Source organism: Dermochelys coriacea, chromosome 2 (assembly GCF_009764565.3).
Source record: "Dermochelys coriacea isolate rDerCor1 chromosome 2, rDerCor1.pri.v4, whole genome shotgun sequence".
NCBI classification, from domain to species: Eukaryota; Metazoa; Chordata; order Testudines; family Dermochelyidae; genus Dermochelys; species Dermochelys coriacea.
Window position 1 is genome coordinate 51,503,203 of NC_050069.1, and position 12,819 is coordinate 51,516,021.

General features: G+C 42.2%; 1 long non-coding RNA gene across 1 annotated transcript; it reads right to left on the bottom strand.

Moving 5' to 3' along the window:
- Window positions 1-6,679: 6,679 nt before the first annotated feature.
- LOC122458440 lies at window positions 6,680-10,225 on the bottom strand. The gene is made up of 3 exons (XR_006278489.1): window positions 10,215-10,225; window positions 8,208-8,211; window positions 6,680-6,818 (listed from the first exon to the last, which is right to left on the bottom strand). It is a non-coding gene; the product is annotated as an uncharacterized LOC122458440 (long non-coding RNA).
- Window positions 10,226-12,819: the final 2,594 nt, after the last annotated feature.

Below are 12,819 nucleotides of genomic sequence, written 5' to 3' on the forward strand. Positions count from 1 at the left end.
AACACTGAAACAAATCATGCATCTTGGCAGGGGGTCACTAGATGACCCCTGCAGTGCCTTCTAATGCTGTGATGCTGTCCACTAGGCCACACTGCCTCCAACCTCTTATCATCCTCATGTTTCCCAAAAGAAAGAAAACAATGATTTTTAGCTTTCTATTCATACCAAACATTTCACCAACAAAAATATCCCAAGCTTTTGCAAATTTTCCAGGACATAGCTTTTTAGGTCAAGCTGAAGCTGGAATACAGTTTCCAGAAATATGCAGCACTTGTAGATGTGAAGTATCTCCATTCATAGCAAAAGTATGTGGTTGATTTATCTTCATGTTTTCTAAAATTTTATATAGCACTGTGACAGTGTCAGGCCAGCTGGCTACAGGAGAGTGATTATATTGGGATCCGGGAAGAGGGCAGGCAAAGCCCACCCACTTCTAAAGGATCCTCCCCAGCCTAAGAGGGGGGATCCACAGGACCTGGAAACCCAAAAAAGTATGAGGAACTAATGAAATAACAGGGACAGGAGTGTGGTCAAAGGGTCAAACGAAGGGAACCGGTCGGGGACACCAGACAGAGATCACCGGACAGTGCCCACTGCTCCTCAAAGGCATCAAGGGAGTCAGTGGATGCCGCCCAGAGGAATTCTGCCTGGATAAGTGAATGGACGGAGGATTGGAAATAGGCCCCACAGTCACAGGAGACTCCATCGGCCAACCTCCTCACTCTGGTTTTATGGATTGCCATTTTAGCCAGGGCCAGGAGGAGGTTGACCAGGAGGTCCCGTGACTTTGTGGAGCTATGGATAGGGAGTGCATAAATAAGAAGATGAGGGGAAAAGTGCAATCAAAACCGTAACAAAATATTTGTGAGTAGCCGGAATAGGGGCTGCAGCCTGGCACACTCCAAGTATATGTGTGCCAGGGTTTCCCTCACGCCGCAAAAAGGGCAGGTGTCTGGGATAGGCGTGAACTGTGCCAAGTACATGCCCGTGCTTACAGCTCCATGAAGGATCAGCCAATTGATATCCCTGGTGGGCGTTGGGACCAGGGTGGAGTATAGGCTGGCCCACCAGGGCTCCTCACCCTCCAGAGGTGGCACGAGGTCCCGCCATTTTGTATCGGGATGGGACGTGAGGGTGAGGACATGAAGGGTGTGGAGCATGAGCATGTATAGATGTTTCCTTGACGCGGTCTGGAAGCGGGCCGGCTGCATATTGTGCAGCCGACTCCGGTGAAGGGGCAGAGGGGTCGGTTGGGTCCACGGGGCAGGTGCCCGATGAAAAGGTCCAGAGGGCCTGGGGTGGAGGGTGGGCGGGACGCGGCCTCATGCAGGACCCGGTCAAGGTAAATCTGAGCAGCGGGCGGCAAAGCGGCCCTCACCTCCTGAAGTACGCGCTGGGGAGTACGAGGCCTGGAGAGCCCCATGTGCTGAGTGAGCGTGAGGGGATCCAGCCAGTCTCCCTGGTCATAGTCCAGGAGGTCTCCAACTCTTGTGACTTCTGCCAGGACCAAGCTCTGGCGCACTGAGGGGGACTCCGCCACCTGCACACGGATCTGGGGATTGTGTAGCAGGGGCTCCACGAGGAGATCTGCCCCCACGGTGGCCACCATGGACCTGGTCGCTGAGAACAGTTTCCAGGTCCGGAGGTCTTGAGGAAGACCTCTCAGATGGAGATAAAGGAGTTGCCGGTTGTATCGGAGCCCTCAGAAGCGGCACAGGAAGGCGTGTGCTGGTATGCTCCATACCACACTACCTACACCATAAAGGAGACTCTGCAGGACCTGGAGGCGGAAGACATGGACCTGAGTGTGTAGACACTTCAGGCCCTGCCCTCCCTCCTCCAGGGGTAAAGGAGAGTGATTAAAGGTAGATATATTAGCCTCAGATTAAGCGGGTCTCTTTTCCCTGAGTAAGATAATGGGCTGTTCCACAGCAATCAGGAAGTTGCTGGAACCAATTAAGGCAGGCTAATTAGGACACCTGGAGCCAATTAAGAAGCTACGAGAATCAATTAGGACAGGCAGGCTAATCAGGGCACCTGCTTTTAAAAAGGACCTCACTTCAGTTAGTAAGGTGCATGCAAGGAGCTGGGAGCAAGAGGTGTGCAAGAAGCTGAGAGAGAATAGAGGTACTGCTGGAGGACTGAGGAGTACAAGTGTTACCAGACATCAGGAGGAAGGTCTTGTGGTTAGGATAAAGAAGGTGTTGGGAGGAGGCCATGGGGAAGTAGCCGAGGGAGTTGTAACTGTCACGCAACTATTACAAGAGACACTGTAGACAGCTGCAATCCACAGGGCCCTGGGCTAGAACCCAGAGTAGAGGGCGGGCCCAGGATCTTCTCATCCCCCCAACTCCCTATTGGATACAGGATGAGTTGACTTGGACGTGGGACCTACCTGAGGGGAAGATCCCTGACCTGTCCCCCGACCCACTAGGTGGGCCAGCAGAGATTGCAGGAATTGTTTTCCTTCCTTTCCCCCATGCTGGCCAGTGATGAGGTTAGCTGAGTGAATGGCAGATTTGAGCCACTAGCAAAGGTAGCCAAACTGAGGGCTGCCGTGAACCTCTGAGGCGAGCAAATCCGCCAATAAGCACAGGACCCACCAAGGCAGAGGAGGAACTTTGTCACAGTGCTTATGTAATTTGGCAGATTGAAGTTAGCTATTCATTTAGAGAATAAAGCATTGGCTGTGTCCCCAACGAGAGTGCCAATATGACTGTCAGAGACCAGAGCAAGGGCAACTATACCTAGTGAGTCAGCAAGGAATAGCAGCTCAGGGTGAGATGCTAGAGCCAAGGGTGAGATCCAAAGTCAGGAATCAGAGCCAAGGGTTACAGCCAGGTTACCTGGAGTAAGGCAAGGCAGGAGCGAGGCTTGGAACTAGGCAAGAGCAGGTGCTATTGCAGTCCTGGGCAAATGCTTTGAGTAGTTGGCAAACTACTGTTGCTGGGCTTAAGAGCAAGCCTGCTAGTATCCTTGGCCAATCAAGTGTGGTGTTCAGTCAGGTGATCTAGCTCAGCGTTTCTCAACCTTTTTGATACCAGGGACTGGCTTGCTGCCTTCCTAAACTGTGTCAGGGAGATCTCAGAGACCAGCGCCAGTCCCTGGACCAGTTATTAACAAACACTGGCTGATGCAGCACAGCTGTGGTCATTAGGCTGCCAGGAGACTGAGCAGTCACAGCTGCAGGGCTTTATGCCTGACTGTCTCAGGTGGCACCTACAGGTAAGAGAAATCTTTGAGCACATTAATCCTTCAGATGCTGCTAAATATTAATTAGTACAGTTTCTCTGAGATACATACCTGTCATATGCAGCTATTTTTATTCAAATAGCTCATTTTTTAAATGTGGGTTATAGTCCCACATTTAAATTCCCACATTTAATAATTGGTTCTGGGGCCAGTTTTGTTCAACATCTTCATTGATGATGGAATGAATTGCACCCTCAGCAAGTTGACACGAAGTTGCGGGGAGAGGTAGATACACTGGAAGGTAGGGATGGGCTCTAGAGTGGCCTAGAGAAATTGGAGGATTGGGCCAAAAGAAATCTGATGAGGTTCAACAAGGACAAGTGCAGAGTCCCTCACTTAGGACGGAAGAATCCCATACATTGCTACAGGCTGGGGACTGACTGGCTAAGCAGCAGTTCTGTAGAAAAGGACCTACAGATTACAGTGGACGAGAAGCTGGATATGTGTGTGTCCTTATTGCCAAGAAGGCTAATGGCATATTGGGCTGTAGAAGTAGCAGCGTTGCCAGCAGTTCGAGGAAATGATTATTCCTCTTTATTCAGCACTGGTGAGGCCACAACTGGAGTATTGTGTCCAGTTTTGGGGGCCCCACTGCAGAAAGGATGTGAACAAATTAGAGAGAGTCCAGCGGAAGGCAACAAAATGATTAGGGGGCTGGGTCACATGACTTATGAGGAGAGGCTGATGGAACTGGACTTATTTAGTCTGTAGAAGAGAAGAGTGAGGGGGGATTTGATAGCAGCCTTCAACTACCAAAGAGGATGGAGCTCAGCTGTTCAAAGTGGTTGCAGATGACTGAACAAGGAGCAATGGACTCAAGTTGCAGTGGGGGAGGACTGGGTTGAATATTAGGAAAAACTATTTCACTAGGTGGGTGGTGAAACACTGTAATGGGTTACCTAGAGAGGTGGTGGAATCTCTATTCCTACAGGTTTTTAAGGTCAGGCTTGACAAAGCCCTGGCTGGGATGATTTAGTTGTGGTTCGTCCTGCTTTGAGCAAGGGGTTGGACTAGATGACCACCTGAGGTCCCTTCCAACCCTAATCTTCGATGATTCTATGATTCCTATTACAAATCCCTGCCTGGATAACAATAATTGGCCACTGACTTTGAGTATTATCTGATCCAATGGTATCCCTGTTCTTGAATCACTTCACTGACCCCACTGTTAAAATGCTGCCTTTTCTGAGATGATATGGGCACTGTTTAACACCTTGCACTTTGATAGTACACAACAGTAATGAGAGAATGTGAAAAAAAATCTAGTGAGTAATCTAAATGAAGCTACAGGGGAAATTATAGATAAAGAGAATATAGTTACTTAAAGTGGATTTTTGCCAAGACACAGGCTACATAGTTGTGCATTTTGGAAGTGGTACGTTATAAAAGAGATGGAAAACCTCTGGATAAGTCTTCATAAGAAGTGAACTGCTTTCACAGACTTCTAGAGTAAAAAAGGTTCCTCTATTTTCTACAAGAAATATTACTCAGAACGTATTTTTCACATTTTAATATGTCTTTTCTTTTTATTCTCAATGTGGTGCACTGATATGAAGCATTGGATCATGTTTAATGCACGGTGGTAAAAATAGGTTGGAATTAAAAAAAAATCTATACAGACTGAATCTTGTCTGCAGCAGAGAGACAATGCCCCTGACAATGATGGAATGCCCCTGACAATGATGGAATGCATCACAACTAAATAGATATTTATACATTATAGAATCTCTTTGGAAGGAGTTAAAGTAGTCATCATTGATCATACTAGAGATCAGATCCCATCAATAGACTGGTTAGGAAAATAATGAGACTTTTGCAAAAAATTGATTTTATCTGAAGCTCACAAGCCAAAAAAGATCCTTAATTGGCCACTGGGAAACGGTATGGAAAATACTATTGAATCTAATCCTTATTAAAATTTAAAATACAGCACAACACACTGTAATCTTTGTGTAAGGCATACGGTTATAAATCTCGCTTTCCTATATAAGTAGTTCAGGTCCGAGCACTACAGAGGCCATTTTATATACCCATGTTATTATTCATCTCACTGAAATATGCTCTTTGGTGCTCAAGAATAGAAACGTGTTTACATCTAAACACCACAAAACAGTATGCTGAATATAATATTAGATAACACAACACTATGTGAACGACACATGCAGTATTGTAAAATTAGGACTATATTCCATTTCCTTAGAATAAAGGCTTCTCGTATCAATATTTTTAAATAAAATGTGCCATGGAACAAAAAGAAAAGTCACTTTAACTAAGTAACACCTAATATCAACATAAAGAATGCCTGACTACTCAATATACCCCTGATTTCTAAAACATATCTGCCACCATCTCCTCCCAATAAGCCATGAGAGTTGCAATTTTATGAAGATATTTATTTATAGAGTATTTTTTTTTTGGAATCTAACCATCTGAAATCTTTCCATGTTATGAAAGTGATTTGCAGAGATGAAGTGAGCTTCTGCTGGAAAGGGAGTTTCCCTTTAGCTAGAAAAATAGATCAAAAAGTTATTACCTTTGGATGGAAAAGTTAGTTAGAATTCATAATTGAGCCTCTCACTTCCAGAGTGCCTCTTAGTGTCCTGGAGCAGTGTTGCAAGGATTCTCTGAGTTTCGGACCTCTTTAGTCCTTCCAGTGCCAAAACAGTTTTATGTGGCCTAGCCCTCCAGCTAGGGTATGTTTCAGTTCAGTCCCCTGTTGGGAATAGCAGAAGTACAAAACAAGAAAACACCCTACTGGGGCACATAGGTTCAGCCTCCTTCACTTCTGCTCATCCATCCTCTTTTAGTCTGGGGAAGGATAGAGGAACCCAGGTCCACCCTCTCTTCTGGGTTCCTCCTTTAGTCAGGTTTCTTCACCTCTCCACCTTTGACCTGTTTGTCAACATTTCCCCCAGGTTATGGGACTTTCTGCTATCCCCACTTAGATCTGTAGTTTTACATTTTCTTCTTAGCCAGCTACAAAGGTGCTTCATCAAAGACCTCTCCTAGCTCCTCTCCATAGAAGCTCGGCTGTTGTTTAATTAATTACTTTGTCTCTCATCTTTAGGACAGTTAATATTTACCTCCTCCAAATGGCAGTGCCTCCTCAGCCCTCTTCCTGAAGATGGGGTTTGTGTTTCTGGCCTCTTGCCCTGGAATAATCAGCTGCAAAACTTTGCCAGCTCCCTTCATCTGAACATTCTCTTCCAATCTTATGGGTTTAGCCTGCCAGCCTTTTCCGGTCAGCAGAAGCCCTGTTGTGAAAGAGTTGGCAGCCTTTATGCTGGTCTCCTTCTCCCAACTCCATCCCACAAGCTGGAAGAGCATATTGAGTTGGGTCCCACAAGAATCAATTCTGGGTCTGGTTCTGTTCAATATCTTCATCAATCATTTAGATAAAGGCATCGAGTAAAGTAATAGTTATAAAGTTTGTAGACAATACCAAGCTGGGAGGGGTTGCAAGTGCTTTGCAGGATAGGATTAAAATTCAAAAAGATCTAGACAAACTGGAGAAATGGTCTGAAGTAAATAGGATGAAATACAGTAAAGGACAAATGTGAAGTACTCTGTTCCTTCCTAAGTAATCAGTTGCACACATGCAAAATGGGAAATGACTACCTAGGAAGTTATGGTGGATCACAAGCTAAATATGAATCAACAGTGTAACATTATTGCAAACATCATTCTGGGATGTATTAGCAGGAGTACTTTAAGCAAGACATGAGAATTCTTCCGCTCTACTCCATGCTGATTAGGCCTTAACTGGAGTAGTGTATCCAGTTCTGGGTGCCACATTTCAGGAAAGATGTGGACAAATTGGAGAAGTCAATTCCAGAGAAGAGCAACAAAACAAAAATGATTAAGGTCTAGAAAACATGACTTATGAGGGAAGATTGAAAAAAATTGGGTTTGTTTAGTCTGGTCTGAGTTAGGACATAACAGTTTTCAAGTACATAAAAGGTTGTTACAAGGAGGAGGGAGAAAAATTGTTCTCCTTAACCTCTGAAGATAGGAGAAGAAGCAATGGGCTTAAACTGCACCAAGAGTGGTTTAGGTTGGACAATAGGAAAAACTTCCTGTCAGGTTAGTTAAGCACTGGAATAAATTGCCTGGATAAATTGTGGAATCTCCATCATTGGAGATTTTTAAGAGCAGGTTAGACAAATACCTGTCAGGGATAGTGTAGCTAATTATTAGTCCTGCCATAGTGCAGGGCACTGAACTAGATGACCTCTCAACGATTCTTCCAGTCCTACGATTCTATGATTTTATGATTCTTCTGGTTATTAATAGTTAAGCCAAAGATGCAGAGCTGTTTTGGGGAAAAAAGAGAAAATATGTAACATGCCCTTTATCTTAATACAAAGAGTGTCCAAATGGATAATTATAGGATAAAATGGGCTCAAAACACTTGTGGTGCAATAAAAGAAGTTTTAGCTCTAAACATTTTAAGCTATATCCTTAGGCATGTCTAATAACCTTTGAGCAACAAAGTACAATGCACACTAAAGAGTGTGAACAAAATAATTGATAGAACACAAGGCTATAGATAGCCCTCTTTGAACAAAGAATATTGAAATCAATCCTAAACCTCCCTGGAAGCCAATATTAAGATCACAGTGACTGTGAAACATGCTGAATTGATGTTACTGAATTCTAGAGAAATTGCAGTTTATTCAATACATTACTAGGAAGATCTGTACAAGTGAATTAAAATAATTGTACCTTGGGATAATGAAATCATGCATGGATGATCCTGTTGATGACTAAGTATATTTACTGTTATAATAGTTGTCAACGGCTGGGTTGTCCTGTTATGTTACAACTTGCAGGAGAGGACTAAGAAAAAGGGGAATATTGTAAGGAATTCCTCATGAAGTCCTTCTCATATTCCATTGGAGAGGTTGTTTTTGCTCCTCTTGTATCTTACAGATCCCAGGAAATCTGCAGGACACCCACCTCTTTGAGCATTCATATTGCTCCATGGCAGTTCAGCCCCAATGAAGCCATGCTACCAATGTCTATCCCTGGTTGCAGCTGCTTCTGGGAACCCTCTTAAAAGAGGGCTCCTTCACCACAGAGGGGGTTCTGTGGAAAAGCTCTAGGCTGTATCATCTCTCTCTCAAATCATCTCGGTAGGCCATGTCAGTGAACTTTCCCCTGACATAACTCTCATCTCAGGCTACCTAGTTCTTTTCCCACCTCATGTGATCCCCATCTTTATACAGAACCTTCTGAGGAGTAAGGGGGAAAGGGGACAGAGCAGATCATGGGGGCATAACCTGGACCCAAATGTGGCAAAGCAAAATTGCCTCATGGTTTGAGCATAAAAAAATAAATACACAAAAGAGCGAAAACTGGAAAGGCTCATGCAACTTCCAGAAAATGTTGAATACCAAGCAAAATTAAAATTAAACTTAATTAAAACAACAACATGTAAGACTGGGGAACATTAACATGAATCAGACATTATTCAGCTGTATTGATGGAGCCCCTTAAAAAAAAAAGAAAAGCTATCCATGTTTCATCAATATGGCAGTGATAAGTTAGATTTGCCATAACTGAACCCAACAAAAATATATACATTCTGAAAAGTAAGGGGTACAGGAAAGATCCCTTTTGAGCCTTCACAATACTGTTCCAAATCATGGAAAATAACATCTACAGGAAAAAAATAACTGTGAAAGAGCTATAGAAACTGTTTCAGAGTGATCCTGCAATGTGGTATAGTCCATAGCTCCCGCATCACTGATATAATTTAGTAAACAGGGTATCACTCTGAGCTTGAGTATGTTTCTAAGCTGCTGTTACACTTTCTGTTCTCTGAAAACTTCACCAATTTTCAGTTTTATGTTCTATACACTGCACCTTTTCATTGCTAAGAACACTATAGGAGTGAAAAGGCAGCAGCCATTTTGTTCTCAGAACTGCAACAGGCTACGTAGAGCACATAGTGCTCCCTCCTTAAGAGTTTACTTTTGTGATAGCTCCTTATTTATGGAGACGCAAGAGGTTGCACAGAACCAGTGCATCTCCCTGTTGTAAAAGGTGTTTTATGGAGTTCTAATTAACCTCCTATCCTAGGAGAGACAAACAGGTTGCCACATAGCTTGAATTCCAGTTTTGTCTCCTTTGTTTCCTAGAGACTATGACACCATCTCTGGAATGCTATGCAGCATGAAGACATGTAATGGCTGAATAATACACTGCAAGTACGTATATTACACAGATGTTCCAGTTAAAGCTAACCAGTGTTTAATACTTCAACATATTTCCTGGAAATACATGACCATGTCCACACTGTTTGACAGGCCAATAGATGACAATTGCCTACTCTACTCAGTGACGGGTCTTGTACAAAATTTTAGTTTGAGCAATGTAACTGTTTATTACACCACAATGATCGGATCGTTAACATCTCAGATCTGAGATGAAAGTATTCACTTTCAAAAACTAAACTAGACTGAAAAGTGGGAAATGAATACAGAAACAAATCAATCTCAGACACTCAAATCTGAATTGAATATCATAGTGGATAACCAACTGAATATGAGCTTCAGTGCTATGTAGTTATTAAAAGGACAAAAGAGACCCTTAGATGTTTAAATAGGTGAATATCAAGTAGGAATAGCAAGATACATACATATATGTTCTAACGAATACTGTGCTCAGTTCTGGCACCCTCACTTGAAAAGGATGTTGAAAAACTGGAAAGAGTTCTGAAAAAAACTAAAAGGATGTTTTAAGGACTGAAAAACCTGCCTTACAGTGAGATTCCTAAGAAACTCAGTTCATTTAGTTTATTAAAAAGTGACTTGACCATGGTCTACAAGTAGAAGAAGAAGATTTCAGATATCAGACTTTTTTTCCAGTTAGAAGACAAGGACTTAAACGTACAGCAGTTGGATCTTTTTAAGCTAAAACAAAAATAGTAAGGGTAATTAAGCACGGGAACAGCTTACTTAGGATGTAGTAGATTCTTCATCACAGACAATCTTTGAATCTAGCTTTGGATGTCTTTCTAAAAATAGATGGTTTACTTCAATCAGAAATTAGGGATTTCCCGTAGGAATTTCTGCCTGAAATTCTTGTGATGTTACACTCCATTTTCTTTAAGAATATATGCTTATGATATGGATATAACATAACTGAGATATACTTAATGCAAGATGGCTCATGTAAGATATCATTGTAAAGATTATGATTTACTGAATGTGATTATCCAATTTGTATGCCTGTATCATTTCTGTATCTGAAGTTAGGAATATTGACCATGTATCTGTATTTCAAATGTGCTGCTTTGGGTGTCACCCATAACTAGTCCTTCGGATATAACAATGAAAAGCCAGACCAGGCTGATGGCCTATTAGCAAAGACAATGGACTGTGAAAGAGTTTAGTCTTCCTGTGGACACTCCAGACAGCCTATGAGTAATGGCTGCCACAGCCCTGCGGAGACATGGGTCTTAGTCACCTGGTACTCGACCTCATCCTTAAAATGCCAGTGTTTTTCCACTGGAACACAAAGGGTTCCCACTATACACAAGAGCTATATAAGGCAGGGGAGTGACATCATCAGGGTTCTCCTCTGCCTCCCCACCAAAAGAGACATTGAAAAACATCTGGGAGCAAGAACTGAACTGAGGGGAGAAAAATTGAACCCAGGCTGTGAGGGCATCCAGGCTGTGAGTGGAAATACCTAAAGTCTCAAGACTTGCAAAACTTTCTGTAATCTGATGAAATATTTGACAATATTTAGGGTGAGAAATTACTATTTGTAGTGAATCAAGCTTAGTTTGCCTGTTTTGTTTTATTTGCTTGGTAATCTGTTTTGTACTATTTGCTCTCTCTTTAACCACTTAACCACTTTTGTAGTTAATAAAATTTGTTTTGTTTATTATTAAACCCAGTTTATGTAATTTCTAACTGGGGGTGGGAAGCAAGAAGTCATGCATCTCTCTCTTCACATTGAGGAAGAGGGCAACATTTTATGAGTTTACACAGTGCAAATTTTTCTATACAGTACGAAACAATATACCTTTGGGTTTAGGTCCCCAAAGGGGTATTGATGAGAGTACTGGGTGAGCCTTTTCATACAGAGCTGATTTCAGTTTCTGTCTGCCTCAGGGTGTGGCCCTATCTGTGTGTGTGTGTGTGTGCGCGCGCGCGCTGCAAGTGACCAGAGAGCCTAAGTCAGTGAACCAGGGAGAGGGAATCCAGGATGGTGGAGTAGGAGAGGCTCAGTTAAACCCCAGTACATCAGGTGTCATCCCAGATGAGGGGTACAACCTATCACAATTCTATGGCCTTCTGTTATTACAGGAGATCAAATTAGATAATTATAATGTTCCCTTTGGGCTTTAAAATGTATGAATTCAGATGGATAAATATATAAGGAAAAAATCAGAATGTCAGCCCATACATCAAATACAGCTTGATTGTTTTTTAAAGTTTCAATTGTTTTGATTGACCCCAACAGAAGGGATACTTCTATAGATTTGGAAGCCTTTGATGGGTCTTTGTTAGGTCCAAAGGCATAATAATTAAATTGTGAGGAACCTCTGCCCTTGAAAAGACACCCAAGATCTAATTAGGGCAGTTAGCAAGACTCCACCAGAGAAAATAATTTCCATAAGATATTTATTATGTCATATGAAATATAGGATGTCAATGCTATGCAGAAGGAAGGAGAATATGGATGGGTTGTAGAGAAAGAGGAAAAAAGGAAAAAATTTCAAGTAGTTTTTATAAAACTCAGATTCTTATCTGCAGCTTATCAGAATCTAATCTTGAACGACTTTGAGATTCACCTACTGCTAAAACAAATGTCAGGACTTGTTTTTTACCCACAGCAGTTTACATAGTAACCTCATACATTTTTTCACTAATTTATAAAGAATAAAGTAACCTTACAAAAAAGGGTACTCATGCTCATAACATTGTTTGTTATTAGTAATACAGCTTGAACTAGATAAGAAAGACAAAAAGCAATGGGCTTAAACTGCAATAAGGGCTGTTTAGGCTGATTATTAGGAAAAACTTCCTAACTGTGAGAGTGGTTAAGCTCTGGAATAAATTGCCCAAGAAGGTTGTGGAATCTCCATCATTGAGAGATTTTTAAGAGCAGGTTAGACAAATACTTGTCAGGGTTGGTCTAGATAATACTTAGTCCTGCCATGAGTGCAGGGGACTGCAGTAGGTGACCTCTTGAAGTCCCTTCCAGTCCTACAATTCTAGGCTTCTATAATCAAGACTAGATTATCATAATTGCATGCATATATTTGGGTGTGCTTAATGTGCACAAATCTTCAGGAACAGATCAGGTAATTTACACATGTACATGGCACCTAACTACAACAAACACAAGCAAGTATCTGATGTGTGCACACAATGGGCATTTGTGTGCTTAGATATGTGCAAATGTAAGCATACACATGCCTAACTTTAACTGTTGGGTCCTTCTTTTTCATCATTGCCAATAAAGAGGGCTGGAGAAGTAAGATATTTCCAAACTATGAACATGACCATGCTCATTTATACAATGCTGAATTTAGTACCTTTTTGAATG